At 34.4% G+C, this 21,130-nt stretch overlaps 1 protein-coding gene across 2 annotated transcripts in view; it reads left to right on the top strand.

Moving 5' to 3' along the window:
- Positions 1 to 21,130, top strand: part of GNAL (G protein subunit alpha L) — a 465,118-nt gene that overhangs the window by 403,562 nt on the left and 40,426 nt on the right. The window lies entirely within an intron of this gene.

Here is a 21,130-nt window from a genome sequence, read left to right as displayed (position 1 = left end):
GTTCTTAGAGGAAGAAAAGATAGATGTAGATAAATGGAAGCTAGTGGGATATGAAATGAAAGAATTTCAAGCAAAAAATGGGCCTCGTTCAATTTCTGCAGAAGTATTTTATATCTACAACATAGTTCAATTAGCCTTAAACTATCAAGCAAGTTGTAGGAGAAGGAAAAGTTCTAAAAATGAACAGAGGAGGAAGTGTGAGGAAAAAAGGAAAGATCAAGATCTTTCCCTAGAGCAAGAGGATTTAAATGAGGAATTATGGTATGATTCTCTTGAAGAAGCTTCAACCCTGCCTAGAGAACAGATTATTGACAGGCCCACAACAACCCCACCTTCAGAGATGGAGGAAGAAAGAGGAGAAGAGGCAGAAACACAAACAGAATTGCCTGTGAAGAAGCCTAAGCCTATGACAAGATTAGAAAAAGCATTGGTTAAAGCTAAGAGAGAAGGACAGGATATAAGTGATTTTATACATGCATATCCTGTGATTGAAGAGATTGACTCTGTAGGTAAAAAAAGGAGAAGATATGCACCTTTAGATTTGAATAAAATTAAGGATTTGAAAAAAGGTTGTACCCTTTATGGGGCTACATCAGCTTATGTCAAAATGTTACTAGATGGTTTGTCTTATGAAGTCCTAACCCCAAATGATTGGAAATCCATAGCAAGGTCATGTCTGGAACCTGGAGAAAATTTATTATGGCTTTCAGAATTTCATGAATTATGTAAAATTCAAGTCAGATGCAATTTGGAAATAGGAGTTAACACACAATTCACTTTTGAGCACTTAGCTGGTGAAGGTCAGTATGGAGAGAATTCGGAACAGATTAATTATACCATGACAATATATGAACAAATTGCTAAGGCTGCAATAAAAGCTTGGGGTGTCCTTCCTGGACAGAAAGATCGTGGAGAGGCTTTCACTAAAATACAGCAAGGTCCCAATGAACCTTTTGCAGATTTTGTGGGACGTTTGCAAACTGCTGTCAAAAGAACTATTGGAGAAAATTCAGCTACAGAAATAATGACCAGACATCTGGCTAAGGAAAATGCCAATGAGATTTGCAAAAGAATTATATGGGGATTAGACAAAGATGCTCCTTTAGAGGAGATCATAAGACGCTGTGCGACAGTGGGAACAAATGCTTTTTACACCCAGACTATGATGAACGTGGAAAGACAGGGTCCCTCCTGGCAAGGGACTTCTAGAGAAACTCAGCGATGTTTTCAATGTGGAAAAATTGGACATCTAAGAGCTCAGTGTAGGTATGGAGATACAGTGAGAAGACAGGGTGAAAGAAGACCTAAAACCCCATGTCCAAAATGCAACAGAGGACTCCATTGGGCATCAGAGTGTAGAATAATTCAGGGAAATGGGATGAGGGGCCCAGGTCCAGGGCCCCAGGCAAAAAAGACTTGGGGCATGATGGCAGCTGATGTTACACCTAAAGAGCCTTTAGAAGGTCAGGACTCTGTTTTGATCAACCAGCAGAAAAGCAATCACATGGTAGAAAAGGATTACCTGATAAGTGAGCCAAAAGGCAATCAGATTGCAAAAATGGATTACACTTGGGGAGAATACAGGCCTTTTAAACCAACAGGGCTGTGTCCAGTACAAACAATTCCACTGTAATTGCCAAATGATGAGAAGATATTTAGAAAGTGGTAAATAGAAGGTAATTAGATAGGTTAACTGCCTGGGAGAGAGGGTTTGCTTGTATTTCTTCAGCAGGAAAAGGAATCAGATGGGTGCCAACGAGTCATATTCACCTTGTCCATCAGAGAGAGACAGAAAAAGAGAAAGACCTCAAAATAAAGGAGAAGATCTAAGAAACATCTGACACTGAAAGAGCATGGCTAATAAAAAGACTGTTAAAGAACTTTAAAACCAGCAGGAATCATTGGACTTCCTCACACAAGATGAGACTAATGGACAATGGACTTATGGACATTTATAAATTTTCAATTTATGATTATGTTATATACTTCTAGCATGTGTTATGTTACTATGTTACTATGTGCTTATGTAATTTATGTAATTATCTGTAATACTTCCCATATTGATGGATTTATGTTTCAAGGTCATGACTGTCCTATGTTCTAAATCAAAAGAAAGGGGGAGATGTTAGGATTACTAAGTGAGAACTGAGGTTGTCTGGATAGTGACAAGGTGAGAATTCAGGTTTTCTGGACAATTACAAGGTGAGAACTCAGGTTGACTTGATAGAGGGGGCAAGCTCATTGGCTGGGGTGGTTCTTCCCAGAAGCCCTTGCATTATCCCACGCCCATTCTCTGGGAGGATAAAAGACACAATATTGGGCCTGGAGAGCAGATCGGCCTGGAGAAGGATAAGAGCTGGAGGAGATTCAGAGCCAGGATTCAAGAAGGAAGACTCTGAATTGCATCAGGCTTGACAGGGCTCTCTGCAGGAAGGGAAGTCACTTCTTTGGACAAGAGTTAACAGCAACTGCCTGGAGACAATGGTTCATTACAGGAAGAAGAATCTGTCGGAGAGATTTGAGTAGAAGACACAGCAGATCTCTTCCCAGAGAGCGATCCAGCAGCTTCTAGAGACGACAGCTCACTACAGTTGCTGTTAACTCTTGTCCAGAGAAGTGACTTCCCTTCCTGCAGAGAGCCGACTTCCCTTCCTGCAGAGAGCTGCGTCAAGCCAGATGTAGTGCAGAGTCTTCTCCTTGAATCTCCTCCACTTTCTACCCAGGGTGACCCTAGACAAGTCACTTAACCCCAATTGTCTTTTCTTTTCTTTTTTTTTTTCCTTTTCTTTTTCTGAGGCTGGGGTTAAGTGACTTGCCCAGGATCACACAGCTAGGAAGTGTTAAGTGTCTGAGGCCAGATTTGAACTCGGGTCCTCCTGAATTCAGGGCTGGTGCTCTATCCACTACGCCACCTAGCTGCTCCCCCCCAATTGTCTTTTCAAAAAAAAAAAAAAAAGAAAAGATGAGGCAAAAGAAGAAATAAGAGACCATAATACCACAAAAATGGATTTATTTATACATTTAAAAAATGCAAAATCTCTTAAAATTAGTCTCTCTATTAAATTATCAAGTTGGACTAAATGGTTCCCAGAGTGCTTTCCATCTCTGACATTTTAATCATAATTTCTATATTGCATAATTTTTTACTTTTTTCAAAAGCTACATATGTTAAGGAACTCAATGGTATGATTTTTTTCATGAATTAGATAAAAAAATCATAGGGAACCAAATTTTAAGTATCTCTTTTTCATGCAAAATGGTAGTACCAGTGAAACTGAATTTGTTACTTTCAGATTGTTTAGAATATATAATATAGAATTATTCTATATTTGAATTTTAAATAACTCAAAGTTTCATTTTCTGAAAAAAAATGCAGAAAGAATTTATTGCATATAGCCCACCTTCATGGAGGAAGATCAGGATGGAGAATCACCAAGCTAGTATGGATTAGAGGCACTACTTGAAACCAGGTATTTTGACTCCAAGACAAGTTCTCTGTCCATTGCACCAGGATATCTCTTATTTCATAATATCAAGTAAGACTCTTCTTAACACAGAAGAAGCCTGCCACAGTAGAGAGAGATTGAATGTCAGGAGTCAAGAAAACCTAATTCAAAATCTTGCTTCTTGACAAAAACTAGCTGCCTAACCCTGGACATTTAATTTCCTAATTATTCCAGATGACTATCATAAATTGTCAAACAGTTGCTGATCTGCTTTGCCAGATGGAATTTCTTCACCAAGAAGTCCCAATACCTATAAATTACAGATTGAGCACAACAGCAAATATATACATATATATACATACATGTATATATACACATTGTGTATATGTTACAACAGTGAACAGAGAAGGAAAGAGCATTCCAGGAATTGGAGACAGCTGGTGAAAAGATATAGGGATGGGGAAGACAGAGTGTAATGTGTGGAAAGGGAGAGTAAATTGTAAGAAGATTAAAAAGCTTTAAAAGCTAAATGATTTTATATTCAGTCTTGAGTAATAGCTCTCTAGTATTTATCAGCTACAGGTATTTATCAAATTGGAGGAGGAGAAACATTCAGATCTGTGATTTAAGAAAATCATTTTGAGATCTGAATAAAGGACAATTTGAGTTAGAAGAATTTTAAAATGGAAAGAGCTTATTGCTACAACCCAAGAGAGAGGGCATTAATGCTGAAATGAGATGGTTGGCTAAGGGGATAAGAAAGTGATTGTATACTAGAAATTTGTGAAAATAAAAATGACAAGACACTAGATATGGCCGGTGAATGAGAGATAGGAACTGCGGATGACACTGAGGGTTGTAAACTAGTAAATATAACCCACATTCAAATACACTAGCTAAGTTGTTGGATGGGGGCTGGGAAGGATGGAGCTTAGCCTACCTTCAGTTCCATTTCTTGAATAAAATACTTTGCTTTTGCTTCTGTTTGTAACGCTGTTTTCTTTACTCTGGATTTTCTTCAGCTGCATCTTTCTCTGGACAGATTCCAAGCTTTTTCATGATCCCCGTTTGAACCTGTCTTCTTCCTTATCCAAACGACTTTTTTTCAATCTCATTTATCACAAACCAGACCTCTCCCATCCTTTATGTTTGTCATATGCCTCCTGCATTGTTAATCATTTGATTTAATGTTATAAAAACACTGCATACTTCTCAAGATATTTTCCTTAATATGTTGGAAAAGCTGAGTATCTTTTCCTAGTGTTATTTTGTAAGTCAAATATAGCTTCATACAATTGAACATGCCATGCCTTCTATAAATTTGCAAATGGACATGATTTTTCCTGTTTCTGAAATTCAGTTTCTTGTTTGGCAAGTATAACCACTGTAAAGTAGAATATTTCAACTAGGGAGATGGTGTAAGAACACTGAATTAAGAGTCAGGATGCCTTGATCTCAGCTCCCAATTTTGACATTACTAAGTTACGCAAGTTTGGGATAGTCATTTAACCTCTCTGTGCCCTCATTTCTTTGGCATTAAAAATTAGAGATTTGGACTAATACATTTCTCAAGTTCTTTTTCAACTCTAAAATTATATGATTCTTTCATTTTTTTAAAATGTTTTTGTTGACATAAAAACATAGCACTTTAAAACCACTCCATTCTTTTCTTCCATGAAAATCAAGCCCCAGAGTTCAAACATAAATTGCCCAGGCTTTGAATACAAAGCTTAAGTGCACAGTTTGCATGTATGCACATGTTTACACACCCATCATCTTTTTCTCTGGTGACGTCAATGATTGTCTATTAAGCATAAATTTTCCTTATAAACCAATGTGATGGTCAAATATATTAATGTACTTCTCCACCTTGAATTGCCCTTGACTAGTTTCAGTGGATATACAACTGGTGAATAATTCATTTAAAAGGAAACAGCTCTTTATTAATCTCTGGTTTTAATATTATATTTAATACAGGATACCACTTCTTTTATTTCAGTTACTTTTAGACAAAAAGTTGCTTTTTTTTTTTTTTTTTTTTTGTCTTTTCTTTTGCTGTGGAATTCTTTTCTCTCTTTTTTGTCACTGAATCAAAATTATACCTGAAAATCAAAGAATAATTTATGGTAAGAGAACTAAGATGGCTTATATGGAAATGTATGGATTGTTAAATGGACACTTAGGAAAATAGTATTTGAAAATAAGAAACTTATATTTTAAAATATATATTTTTATAAAATAACTTCAACTAGTGTGCTAGAATTTAGTGGTGATCCAGGAATTTAGCAGGATCCAGGACATGTGGAAATTCAAGTTTTCATTTTAATACTTTTATACTTACTTTTATATTTTATTTATCCATTCACATGTATATATATGTATACATACATATATATGTATGTGTGCATCTTCAGCTACCTTTGAAGCAATTTGCAGATGATAGAAAACCAAGAGGGAAAGCAAGTTGAAAGAGAAAATCCAGGAAGATCTTAAATTAGTGTTACTGACTAGACCACATATATGAAATTTTATAGGAACAAATGTAAAATTTAACCCTTGAGTTCAAATAGTTCATTTCACAAATATAGAAAGGTGGAGATGTGGTTAAAATTTGTTGTTCAGTATTTCAGGTCTGTCTGACTCTTTGTGACCCCCTATTTGAGATTCTCTTGACAAAGATACTGGCATTATTTATAATTTACTTTTTCCCACTTGTTTTGCAGATGAGGAAACTGAGGCAAACCATATTAAATGACTTGTTTAGGGTCACGCAGCTGCTGTGAACTAAGGTCTATCTGAACTAAGGTCTTCCTGGTATCAGGCCTGGCACTCTACCTAGGCCACCTACCTGCCCAGCTGCAAAATAGTCTTCCTGAAAATGATCAAGGAGTTTTAGTGGACTAAAAACTAAGTATCAGTCAGCAATATGGTATAGAAACCGATGCAAGATTACATTAAACTGAGCAATATAGTGTCTCAAAAGAGCGGAGGTAATAGTGTACTGTATCCTGAGGAAGGACATGGATAACTAGAGCCTATGTAGAGAAAGATGGCAGGACTAGAAAATATACTAAAAAAGGATCAGTTGGAGGAAATGGAGATGTTTAACCTAGAAAAGAGAAAACTATGGGAGATGAGGTTAGGGTGGGGAGGAGGAATATGATAGCTGTCTAAAATGGAAATTGGATTAGATATTTGCTTAACTTCAGAGTTCAGAACTAGTGGTAATGAGAGAATTTTGCAAAAAGGCAGATTTTAGCTAACATAAAAAAAATTCCCTCCAAAATTATATCTGTTTAAAAGTGGAATATCACAAAGGCAAAGTAAAAGATGGTGAGAAGGAATCAGAGACAAACAAAATAGTTCAAGATAACACTGAGAATCAGTTATCTACTTTTAAAAAGGAAAGCTGCCTGAAGCATAGATCCATGGTTTCATATACAGTTTTCTGTTCCATTTTGTATATGAAAATGGTCATTTTAGAGGCTAAGTTTCAAATGAAAACTTTTTAAATCTTTTCCCTCAAAGTAGACTAGACTACTTCTATTATCTAGTAGATTGCCTTTCACTGGAGATTTTCCAAATAATTTTCTAAATTATTTGTTGCACCTAGTGTATATTTCACTTTAGACAGCAGGGGATGAAATGACCTCTCAGATTTCTACACTACTAATCTAAATTTTACTCTTTTGGAAAAGGGAAGCATAAATCTAGCACTAACATAAAATTTCTCCCTAGAAAATGTAGTGTTCAGTTTAGAAAACTGCAAACTGACATTTAGCTCTTCTTTTTTGTTAGCTTGCCATGATTTTAAATCCATTTGGTCACTCTGATAGATTTTCCATTCTGTTTGTGTGAATGCTCCCTACTTCTCACACATGTATTGTTGTTGTTTGTCCTTTGTTCTCAAAGAGGATCATAACATGAGCAAGATGATGTCATGACATGCGAGTGAAGTGAGGGAGGGCTGTGCAAAGTCACCAGCCTCACATACACACACAATAACTTTCATACACAAAAAGGAAGAAAACACATAAATTGTAAACATGCAGTTTTTAACTTTTTTTCATTATAAGCACATTTATGGCACTTTATGATAAATAAGGCATGTATTACAATTCTATAAGCTAAATATACATGCATATATATACACACATACAGTAATATCATAAAGGGAAGGCTAAGGGAGACTTGGTTATTGTCAATTAGTAAATATAGGAACTGTTTTAAGCCTAGGACTAGTAATTAATTCTAGCTCCTCTCTACAGTACCATTAACTTGTAATATCAAGCTTATGGTAGGCCTAAGACAGGAACTAGGTCAGTTTAAAAACTGAGAAGCAGAAATTAATACCATTCTCATGTTAGTATCTTCCTGAAGATAGCCTCTGAAACAAGTACTAGAATTCTGTAAGAAGAATCACAGTTTCACATTCAGTCCTGTATTGATAAAACTTAGCAAATATAACCACAGCCTTTCTTTACCCTCTTTTAAAAAATGTTATGACCTTTTCTTTCTTTCAGGTACCTAATGTCTTTTTCTTATCTTTAGAAAAATGTGCACTCCAGACAAGATTCCTCAGTTACATAAACTTTAGTATAAATTTGTCAACAAGTATATCAGAGATATTTTATATATACTTATAACAAAAACCTAATTGTGTAATGGATAGAAGACCAGCCTTGGGATGAGATGCACCTGGATTCAATTCCTAATGCCCATTGTAAAATATCAATTTTTGATTATCATCACCATCCACTGCTTTTACTCCTATTCATGGGCAGCTGAATGAAGCAGGAAGAAACAATGAAATTGCACTATGTCCGCTATAAATTTTTATTATGTAGACTCAATTGGACCCATACTGCAGCAAAGCATCCTTTTATATCTCCCAGATCAATTCATTCTCCTATTCATCATAGTAGCTATTCTAACCCACTTGCAAACCTCCTCAAGTCTCCTCAACATCTCAACTTCACCTCTCAACTTATATTTCATGGAAAAAGTTGAGATCATCCAATTAAAAGTCCCTTTTTTCTATCCTCTTCTCATATTATTCAGACATATATTGTATCCTACTTTGCCTACGTCTCACATAAAGATTTACCAAAACAAAAACAAAAACAAAATTCCTTAACAGCCGTGATTTCAGTTCCATCTCATCTTATCTACCTGATTGACCTCTCTATTATTCTCCCTCTCTTTCTAATCTTTGGTCTCTCTTCCTATCTAGTGATTAGAGAACCTGAGATGGGCAGTGGACAAAGTGCCAGGCCTGGAGAAAGGAAGATTTATCTTCCTGAGTTCAAATCCAACCTCAGACATTTACTTGCTGTGCAACCCTGGACAAGTCATTTAAATATCCTTGCCTCAGTTTTTCATCTGTAAAATGAATTGGCGAAGGAAATGACAAGCTACTCCAGTATCTTTGCAAAGAAAACTCCAAATGAGGTCATAAAGAATCTGACATGACTAAAATTACACAACAGAATCTAGTGATTCATTTCCTGATGCTTAGAAAATACTCTTGTCTTTAAAAAATCCTTACTCAACTCCACTATCCCTTCAAGCTAACATCCTATTCCTCCAATTTTCCTCCTCTCTCCAATTCTTCTAATTCCTTCTCTCTCACTCTATACTTTGGCTTTTGATTTTTATCATTCAGCTGAAACTTCTTTCCCCAAAGCCAATAGTCATCTCTTAAGTGTCCTTCTCAATCCTTATCTTCTTCACTTCTGGAGATTATGAGACTATGGATTGCCCTCTTCTTTAATAGTCTTTTCCTCTCTAGTTTATTATGACATTGCTTTCTCTCAATTCTTGTCCTACTTATGCAACAACTATTTTGAAGTCACCTTCACTGAATCTTCTAGCACATACTCACCAACTGTAGGTGTTCCCCAGGGCTCTGTCCTGGCCCCTCATCTCTCTATGTACTCTCTTGCATTGTGATTTCATCAGCTCCCATGGGTTCAATTATGATCCCTATGCAGATGATTCCTAGATCTATATGCCAAATCTAAACTCTCTAGATCCCTAGTCCCTCATCACAAACTGTCTCTTGGACATCTAAAACTGGATGTCCTATAGGCATTTCAAATGAAACATATCCAAAACAGAACACATTGTTTTTCCCTCCAAACTCCTCTCCCTTGTAAACATTTCTATTAGTGTCAAGAGCACCACCATCCTCCCGCTTACTCAGGTTCATCTACTTTGGGCTCATTATTGACTTCTCTCTTGTAGTCATCCCTAATATACAGTCCATTACCAAATTTTATCATGTCCAGCTTCACAACATTTCACATATACATTCCCTTTCTCTATTCATAGAACTAGTAGGCACTCATCCCCTCTTGCCTCCTTATCTCTTAATCTCCTCTCTCATCAACCTTCCATTCAGCTGTCTTAGAGATTTTCCTAAAGCACAGGCCTTACCATGTCATTTCCTCTTCCCCTTCATTAAACTCCATTGGGTCCCTGTTACTTTCAAGATCCAGTGTAAAATCTTTTGTTTAATATTAAAACCTTTGACAATCTGGTCCCATCCTAATTTTACAGTCTTTTTGCCCACCTGGCACACAGGTGTTTAATAACTGACAGTTGATTGACTTTATTCCCTCCATCTAAATTACTCTTCTTTGCATAAGACTTTCCCTCTCCTTACTCCATTACTTAGCTCTGGTTGGCCCCCATACATACACACAACACACACACACACACACACACACACACACACACACACACATACACACATACACATATATACACACATGTATGTATATATACACATATACACGTGCATGTATATATGTGTATGTATATATGTATGTATATGTGTATATATATATGTATATCTTATACATTCATAATTCTTTGTATGTTGTCTTTCCTTTTGGAATGTAAGCTCATTGAGAGCAAGGACTTGTATTTGCCCTTTTTTTGCATCCAACCCCAGAACTTAGCAGATACATTCATATATATAGTATATAGTAAGCTTTGAGTATATATTTGTTGGCTGATCAGAATAAAAGAAACTACTTGATTATAAAATTAAAATCTTTGTATTTTTCAAGCATCTAGGAGCAAATGCTAAAAAGTATTTTAGGCAAAAAAATCAGAATAACTTTTTTCATCAAACTATAACCTCAGGAGTTGTTTTGTATTAGCAATCTAGGATAGATAAGAAGAATAGAAAAGTGTATTGTTATCAGGACAAATAGTGGAAAGAGAATTGCTACTTTGGGAATCTCTAGGTTCCTCCCAACCTCCCACTTATTGAAATAGTCCATTGCCAGGCTTCTGTAGTAAGAACAAGCTCAGCGGGCTCAGGATGACATCAGAAATGCTAATCTACTTCTGATACTGCAGCTACATCTTGGGTCCTCCCTTCACAGAAGTATAGATGGATATCTTGTATTTTACTACACTGACAACCTTTCAGTGCCATGCACGATGTACTAACCAAAGACTGTTACATTGTCTAGTTTTAGGGAAGTAGGACATCTCCTTGTGGTACCATCAAGGAGACATTATAATATATAAATAACATTTTAAATAAAGGCATTTATTTGAACTCAAAAGCATTCTAGAAGAACATAAACAACCTCTAAATACTTTTGCATTACTTTGTTTGCAGTGACTTGCTTTATTTGTATAACTCTGGGTCATGCAGGTATTCTATACAGTGAGAGCTCATGTTTGCATTTGCAGGCTTTTCTTCTTAACAAAGATATTTGATTTTTACTGTGAAAATTAAAAAGCAGAATCTCCACCAAATCCTCCCCAAAATACATTTTCTACAAGCCCTAATAATAAGTGGTTATGTAACCATGGAAAAAGCTTTTTTTGGAAAAAGAAAGTCAGAGAAGGCTTGAACTTTAGAACAATAGCATTTTAAAATCAGACTCTGCTTAATGTAACTTTGAACTATTTATACTGTGCAGCGAGATAGTGCAGGTACTTGTGTTTTGTGCAATTATGTTTATGTAATCAGCTTTTTAAGGAGGATATCCATTTGAATAGTTATTTTTAGAACACAGCAGTGAGAGCAAAAGAACAGAAGTGCGTGTGTGTGTGTGTGTGTGTGTGCACGCATGTGTGTGTGTGCATGTGTGAGAGGGAGGGGGAAAAGGAGGAAGAAGAGAAAGAACAAAATTTTCAGCTGCAGTTTAAATCTGCTTTTTATATCTATTAGGGGCTTTCTCTGGCCCTATAAACTCTTCAGTACTAATTTATGACCTATGACTGTCAAGTTGATGAATGTTAAACTCTCAGAACAACCTGGCAACTATTAAGAGATTTTTAAAAAAAAATTATTTTCCATTTGATTTTTAGCAGATAATTTTAATAGGAAAAAATTTGTCCAAACAATTAGGAATTTTCACTTCTTTGTCCCATGACATTTGATTTTAAGTTTAGATTTCTTGCCAATCTTATCTCCTTATCTCTTATGAAAGCTATTATTCTTTTTTGTAAGTTGTGTGTGTATGCAGGTGGGAGAAGAGAAGATTAAGATAAATATTATCAGCTTCAATGCAATAAAAGTAGGCAGCAAAAAAATCAGAAGGAAATTTAATTATTAAGAATATTGGAGGACAGAAAATATGGGAGGAAGGGGCATATATACATATATACAGGATCTGTATATTATACATAATCATTTAATGTCTCCAAAACCTTTTCTTCTCTCCTTGCTCTTCACCTCTTCCTCCAAAGAACTTAAAGTAATTGCTTGCCATCATCTGATTCTTACAATGCCCTATTAGGAATATCGTACTTCAGTAGCTCTGTGATCTCACTAACATGGGCATTCCCTCCATGGCTACAAATCTTAATCCAACATTTGCTATTGTTCTCCATGGTCTCCATAGGGCATCCATCCAATATGTGGGGAGCTCCTTTTGAAGCTTTTTATTTTTTTTAGAACAGTAATAACCCATAAGATAGCTACTGGTTATCCACTGATTCCAAAAGGCACCCAATTCATCTCCTTTTCTTGTCATATATGTCTCTTAAAACTTTCTATTATGCCACTTTTCCCATGCAGTTCTTCACTTACTCTCACCATAAACTTCTCTGTTGCCCTTTGAGTGACATTCAGATTTAATTCTTTGACTTGTATTAAGTGATTCAGAATTATCAGATTAATTTGATACGCAAAAGAAAGTTGGTAGTCAATTGGGGAAAGATATTCATCAATTTGGGATGAACAAAGTATGATATATTAATGTAATATAGTATTGCTTAGCCAGAAAAAAAATGATTTTTAAAAAGCCAGTTTTAGACAAACCTAGGAAGACGTGTATGAACTTATAAAGAAAGATTTGAAAAGAATCTGGAGAACTGTTTTTACAGTAACAATATTGTAAAGAAAAACTACTTTGAAAATGTTAAGAACACTGATTGCTACTACAATGATCAATTATTGTCATTTGTTCAGGAAGAAGCTCAGGGTCATTAAAAGCATAACACAGTTTTCTAAATGTAATCCAGTCTGCTTTTCTTTTCCAATTCAGTTCTGTGGCAAACTTATTCATTAAAGACATCTGTCCAAGGCATATTATTAGTTCTTTGGTTGTCTTTCCAACTTAATATCATAGTCCTGTCAATTTTTCATTTTTCATTTTCTTAGTTTTTCTTGGAATGAAATGGAAAAGCATTTATTAAGTGTTTATTATGTGCCAAAAATAGAAATATAAATAGAAAATTGAATCTATTGATGCTGTCAGAGAACTAACATTTTAATTGGGAGAAAACACCTGTTGAAAAGCTTAACTATAAGACAGATGGCAAAGCCCAAGGATCTGTAAGGTAAAGTAACAGGAAAGATGACAATGCCCAGGAGTCTGGAGGGTATAACAACAGAATAATTCCTTGGGGCTCAATAGTATGGCAAACAGTAAAGCCCGTATCTTATCAGAAGGATTTTTGGTGATGATTGAAGAAGTGTAAGTATTGTCTCATCTACCTTTAGCAAAGAACCACAGAAGTCTGAATCACAAGTTCATATAGTCTGAGCAAGGGGACAGGGGAAAAGATCTCATATTTGAAGAGTTAAGCCCAACTTTTTATAGTGATCTCATTTTGTATCTGGGACTTCATTCAGTTGCCATAATTTTATCTATAAACAATAACATCTGGAGGACTTTACCATTTATAGAGAATCCCTCTTTCATCTGGAATCTGTTTAGCAAACTCCTTTTGTAAATATATATGTTTTATGCTTTATTTTGTATTAATTAAAATTATGTGGCAAAGTTATTTCTGTTCTTCATGTATGAATGGGCATGATGCTTTGTTGGAAATTTTAAGGCAATATTTTACTCTACAAATAAAATCCTTTTTTATAGTCAACAACTAATAAGCGCAGTGAGAATTTTTACTTTATAGTCCTCCCATTCAATTGTATGGCTATAAAGATTCTAGTTGGTTATTGAATATAATTTCTGAAAGCCTGCTTTTGTTACCTTTTCATACTTTAATCAAGCTTATCCTGAATCTGAATATGTTTATATGTTATTGACATAAGGATTTTATAGAGATAGAAAAGTAAGCATAAGTTATTGATATTTTCTATCGCTTTTTCTGTAATAATGTTTTTATTTTTCCAAGTATTTAGTATCCTCCTTTCTTTATGAATTTATGAATAAACAAGAATTTATTGAGTGTTTATTTTCTGCTGATTATATTTTTGAATTATTTTTTGCATTTTAAGAGTTGATCTCATTGCCCTTAAAATTATGTTGCCTCAAACACAAATCAATTTGGAATCAGGAAGGCCTTGTTTCAATAAAACTCGAAAACCTTTTTTGTGTGTGACCTCCAGCAAGTAGCTTAATATGATGCAATTAACAGACTTCTAGCTGTCTTTTGGACATCCAGTATTAAAGTAATCTGATCAAAGTTATAAGATGCTACATCAGAGCGGTGGATATGGTGAATGGAAAGAAGGAGAAATAAAGCTGAGACGTTATGAAGCTAGAAATAATAAGACTTGGGAAAGAATTAGACATTTGCAACAAAGAAGTTGAAGGTGACATCAAAACTGTGAGCATGGATGACAGAGAAGACAGTGGTGTCCTTAAGAGTAACTGGGCGGTTTGGAAGAACAATTAATTTGGCCAGAAAAGGTAGGGAAATAGTGAATTCAGGGGGGGAGATATAAAAGGGAATGAATTAGAGATTTGGATGTGGGTGGTGTGAAAAAGGTTGGGTCTGGATAAATTGATCTGAGAAGCATTTGCATAGAAATGATAATTAAACCCAAGGGAGCTAATGAGATCACCAGTAAGACAATATAGAGAGAAAAGAAGACCAGGATTGAGCCTTTGGGGAGATCCACTATTAGTGGATAATAACTGGAGAAAGAACCAACAAAGGAGACTGAAAAAATTCATAATAATAATAGGTAGAATTTACAAAGTAATTTTAGGTTTTTAAAGATCTCTATAGACAGAAAGGAAAAATAAACAAGTGTTTATTAAGTGCTTACTATGTGCCAGGCACTATATTAAAAATTTTACAAATATTATCTCATTTTATCCTTACAACAACCCTGAAAGATAGGTGTTATTATCACTATTTTATGGAAGAGAATACTGAGGCAGAGAGGTTAAATGATATGCTCGTGGTCATACAAGTTGCAAATATCTGAAGGAGAATTTGAAATGAAATCTTTCTAATTCTAAGTCCTGTATTTTATCCACTGTGTCATACAGAAACAGTCAGACAGAAGAAGGAAAATAAGAAAGGAGTGTCACAAAAACCTAGAGAGGAGTTTTCCCTCAGACTTCATAGCAATTTGTTTTGCAGTTCTTATACATTTATCATGTAATATGTTGTATAATAATTATCTGCATTTGAGTGGTGTCATATGACCCTACTAAATAATTAGCTTTATAGCAGAATGAACTATCTTATCTAAACTTTTTTTTCTACCTAACATAAATCCCAGTGTTCTGAATTTCACTAGCCAATATTTGTTTAATTATGTAGAAATTCAGAGTCAGAAGAGAAGTTTAGAACACAGGTAATAAGAGGACTGTCAGAATTCAGAAACAAAAACTCCCAGTATAGCTTAAATGGGTTAAAATGTAATTTGGAAATATTTAATGAAATAAAAACACAACTAGATAATGTTAATTGAAGTCAATATGTGGCCAGCAGGGATGCTTCTGTTTGAGTTACAGGTCTCTAGTCTAGACCTTCTATCTGATTAAGAATCTGCTTTGTCACATTCCCAGTAAGTGACCATCAAGAACTCTAAGTACTCTTATCAGCTTTTTAACTGGGTAGATTATTCCTAATCTCTAGTCCACAAAATGACAATGACTTCTCCAGATTGTTGAGAGGATCAAATGATAGGTGTAAATTGTTTTGCAAATCTTAAAGTAATTAATAAATGCTGGCTTTTAAATGTGAGAAGTGTGTCCATTGCTTCATTTACACATAATTCATTTATATATAAATTAGAAAAGATCAGTACTTTCATAATTATTTTTTAACTTGGACACTATTATATTAGATGTGAGAATGGCTCTTTTGCTCTGAGCTTTTAGAATGTGGTCTACGAAATTTTAATATTTACCCAAAATATCTATTATAGAAGTTGTTGTTATAGTTGTCGTTTTCCTAGACAATCTAATGGATGATATTAAAGAAGATACATTGATGAGAAAAATAAAGAAAAAATTTTCATTTGAATATGTTTCCGTTTTGGAAATGAAGAGAAATTCTAAATATCCAAATATCTACCAAGTAGAATAAGCAATTAATTCCTGTGCAAAATACTTATGTCACTGAATTAATAAAAGATCCATAAAGATTTTTCATCATAAAATTATTTTTATTTTGTCATTCTTGTATGGGTGTGAAATTATGAGTCTTTGATATCCATTCTCTAACTGGGTAATGTACAGTTTTCAAACATAAATGTTATAGAACAAATCTGATATAACTTGAAAGAGCAGTTATGCATTATTTCCCCCTTCTATTTTCCCGTGAATCATTGATAATGATATTCAGTAAGTGAGAGAACTGGTTAATAACTTTGTTATTGATTATAGTATCATAGATTTGGAGATAGAAGGAACCTGAAAAGCCATCTAGTATAAATCTCCCTTGAAATACAGAGAAGTTATGACCTTCCTAAAGTCCCACAAGACATAAAAAGCAGAATTTGAACTTGTGTCTCTTGACTTTAAAAACTAGTGCTTTTTCCACTGCATAATAGAAGCATTACCAAAAGTCATTTATTACAATATATTTGTTTTTTGTTTATATTTAATTTGTTCTGCATTCACAGGTGATTGAGTAATTTCTGGTATATTTTCTACCTTATAAACCTAAGAGATTTGTTTGTATTATTACTGTATTAAATTACTTACACGGCTGCAAACTCAAATGGAGTTTCTCCATTTTAATAATTTGTGGAAAACTTCAGTAATTAAGTGCAGCATATGCCTTTGTTTGAATCCTATTTGTAATATTCATTTTATTGCAAAATAACAACTTGAGGCATTTTAGATCTGATATGCTTATTTCAGCTTTCCTAAGGTGAAATTCACTAAAATCATCAATTTCTTTCCTTACACCAGCTACCTGCAGCTTGAAATAATTGCTCAGAAACTATTCATCATTACTTATTGCTTAATACACACAGGGACTAAAAATATCCTATTCTAACAAGGGACAAGAGTTAGCTGATTGGTTTGTCAAAAGAGGGGTGGTCATGAAACTTGTTTATTTGATGTATTAAAGGACATTTTAAACCTCTTTTATATAGGAAACAAAGATAGTACGAATGGAGAATCTGAAGATCTGTTTCTCAATTCTGCTCCTTTTCTGACATATTCTTTAGTCCAGACAAATCTTTTATGTACAACAGGCTATGACATTCAGCTGATTCCTTGGCTTTTACATTGTTGATCATCCTTTTCTTGATACTCTTCTTCCACCTTCTCCAAGAATAGGAATCTTTCCTATTCTTCCTCAATTGTAGTGCTTTCTCTCTGAAATAATGTCTGATTTACCCTGTAAAAATGCCTTATTTGTTTGTAGCATCTTTCACATTGTCTCCCCTAGTAGAATGTGAGTTCTTGAGAACAGAGAGTAGTTTTTGTCTTTCCATGTATCCTCAGACTTTAGCATAATTTTTGACACATAGTAGGTTCTTGACTTAATAACTTCTTATTGGCTTTACTTTTTTTCTAGCTGGTCCAAAGGATGCCTCTTCTCACCCTAAGTTAATCACATGCTTCTGTTTATGGTAGCATTCTGTGTTGGGGAGGGGATAGAAGTGCCATAGTTGCTGGTAGAAGGCTATGACCAATAAGATTTAAGAGGATGTGGGAAGGTGTGAAGAAGGGGAAGGAGAAAAATGCCAAAATTCCTCTAATCCGTAGTTGACATGGAATGCTTTCACAACTATCCGTGAGGAACATCTGCCTCAGCCACTGGCTAAACTCCAATTAAGCAAATTATGTTGATTGTTATTAGTGTGTGACTTCTAAACAACTTATTTTATTTCACCCCAGAGGTGTATTTTTTCACGGTTTAAAAAAAAAAAGTATAGAGATAATAATAATAATAAGCAGTACTTAGCACTTGAAAAAACAAACAGAAACTCTAAAGTCTCCGGATATCCCCCCCAGGAAGTTAGAAGATAATTATCATTATCCCTAGATTATGCTTGAAGACACTGATTCTAGCTAAGTCATTAACCCTTCCTAAGGCTGTACAATGCAATAATTCTAAATCTATTAACTATAATGTCTAATTCACAAAAGGGACTCTGTGATAATAACAACAAAGGCTCCATTTGATGGAAAGTTGTAACCATGGGATTTTTAGGTTTTTTGATTATAGGTCTGCCAAAAAACAGTTATTAAGTACCTACTATATGCCTGTGATTTCATTACTGTTGGGAGTCTTTGGTGACAAACGTACCCTAGCATTGCAGAACAACATTTGTACTGCAATTTTAATCTCAATGCCTAGGACACTGAGAAGTCACCAGCCAAGGATTCTGAAAACAGTATGTGTTGGGTACAGAAATTATTTTGCTCTACCAGGTTTTCACCTCTTATGAAAAGATATGGTGATTATGTTTATTATTAATTGTCTTAAGAAATGAGTAAAATAAGTTAAAAAATTGAGTTAAAAATGAGAACTCTTTTTGGTCAGTAGAGCCTCTTACTAATAGGAATCTATTGTTATTTAGGGATTTTCTCTGTTATGAAAAGGAATGATCTGAGAAAATTCATCTGAGGTAGAATCAGTTAGTTTTAATAAGCCTATAAGGGGTGTGCTTAGGAAAAATGTCATCTAAAACTGAATGAACATCTCCCAAAGTCTAGATGGCTATCTGCTATTTCTTTCAAATGTTAATTTAGAAAACTCACTTTGGCACTATAAAGAACCAGTCCACTAAAAGTAAAGGCAGAATGTTTGATGTAATTATTTAGGCATTGCTGTGATAGTCACATTTCTGGTGAATATTATGATGTGGCTCCATTGCTGCAGAGTCCAAGACATGCCTTAAGGGAATTCAAAAGTGAGTTACTGTTCCAGTGTAGAAAATAACAGAAGCTACTTCCTGCCCTCCGTCTACAGTGCAGTTTTTAAAACAAATAAACAAACAATTAAAAAAAAAAAAAAAAAAAAAGGCCAGGCCCTCATGTTTAGATTTTTTTGAGATAAGTTGAACACACCCTAAAAACTCCCTGATGATATAGTAAAGCTGACAATGATTTAACTCATCCAAAAAAGTTTAAAACAAGATTTCAGATAGGAAAGCAAAAGAGGGCTTTAACAACTTTTTAAAAGAAGATTAAAAAACATCTTCCTAGATTTGATATCTTTCCAGCAACTTTTTACAATCCCAAATAAGAGGTAATGTAATTGGTGTTCATAAATCTGAAGCATTTGACAATTCCAAATGTTAACAAGGGTTTTTTCATGTTTTTAGCTTTTGAAAACAACAGAGTCAAAGTCCTTTCTATAATAAGCAAATAGAATGGGTGGGTAGGCTTGGGAAAGAGTGTGGGTTTCTTTATACATGTCTAAATCAACTTCTGAGGCTTAAAATCAACTTCAGTTTTTGTTATTGGTTTTTCAAAGAAACCTGTTAAAATAGTACTTTGTTCCTCTCCAGTCCCAGGTTATTATTATGATGTTACTGTTAAATAACAGCTATTTATATAATATAATATATTATATTTTATATATATATCCTAACTTCATTTCACACAATTAGTTCTTTATCTTCTGTATGTCAGGTTAATTTAATGACACATGCTGAATGAGTGTAACGTTATTACTACCAAGGTCTTTGGCCAAAGTAAAAGAGGAAGAATATTCAGATCACAGATAAAAGATGGATACTATTTCTCATATATAGGCAGTAAGTGAGGCCCATGTTAAATAGTTTTGTCTCTTTATTTAAACCTTTTAAAATTAAATCTATTATCTTTTGTCTAGCTAGCTGTGAATATATTTTAAGTTACTGTACAGGAAATATAGCTCTCCTTTCTTCTGGTATTTACTAATTTGTTTTTGTTGTTTTTAATATACCTGATTGTTTTTCTCATTTAAATTTGGCCAACATACTTTTTTTTAAATTCCGTACAGGGTTAATACTGGCCACTACAAACATCCCAGTGGTTTGGGGGAAAAAAAAGATTTGATGGATTAAGGAGCGGTTGATTTACTAAATTTAGATGCCAGAAAGATTTGCACTGCTCAGCAGTGCTGTTCCCAAAATTCATATTGCCATCAATGGGAATTGCTGAATAAAATCTCTGGAGAGGAAGAGGATTTTTTTTTTGGTTATGATTGTGATGTCATTTATTCATTACTTGTGTGACTCTTCAAAATAAAAAGGAGGAAAATTCTAAACTATTATAATGGTGAAGATTTAAATTTCTAAATACACATTTAAAAAAATTTTTTTTCTCCAAGTTGAATAAGTTTGTGTGTATTTGTTAATGGTTAGGCCATGTCACATAGGCTGTACACAGTCTTTAAATAGATGTTTTACAGAAAGGTCAATTTAGAAAATAGAAAAGCACATAAAAGTCATGCTTCTTAATAATGTTTTTTTAAACCTATAAATAAGTGAATTTAATATTTTCTTGTGCACTCCCTTTTCCTCACCAGTATATAGGTTGTAAATATAGTGCACAGCCTTCAATCCAGTGAAGCTCTTCTAGCTTAGTTTCTTCTGTCACGAAGAGTGAAAAGTGCAACCTGACTTCTTGTGTTAGTTTTCACAGAAGCAACATCGTAAACTAGAAAGAATGTGAGACTAGGAATTCTACCCAACTGAGTTCTTGTTTGAGTTCTTCTGCTGATTTATTCTGGGATCTTGGCAAGTCAGTTCGCCTCCTTGGACCTCACTTTCATCTCTTGTCAAATTAGAATTAGCCAAATAAGTGGCTTCTCAATCTTTTCTTTTATTGACCCTAAATTACACTACCTATATAGTTACAAGATGATGAATTGTGTAACTTCGGAGACTACATACTGCTAAATTGTAGAAGAGTTTTGATCTAGATCAATTAAAGAGAGTACTGATACCAATAAAATCACAGATTTTGTAACATAAAAAACAGTAAAATCCACATGGGAAAGTGACTTTTGCAATGTCTTTGCATATCATTCTAGGTTATAAGTTCTCTTTT

The sequence above is a fragment of the Sminthopsis crassicaudata genome, chromosome 1 (genome assembly GCF_048593235.1).
Source record: "Sminthopsis crassicaudata isolate SCR6 chromosome 1, ASM4859323v1, whole genome shotgun sequence".
Taxonomy (NCBI): Eukaryota; Metazoa; Chordata; class Mammalia; order Dasyuromorphia; family Dasyuridae; genus Sminthopsis; species Sminthopsis crassicaudata.
The sequence above is the reverse complement of the archived record's forward strand: the minus strand, read 5'-3'. Positions and strand labels throughout refer to the sequence as shown.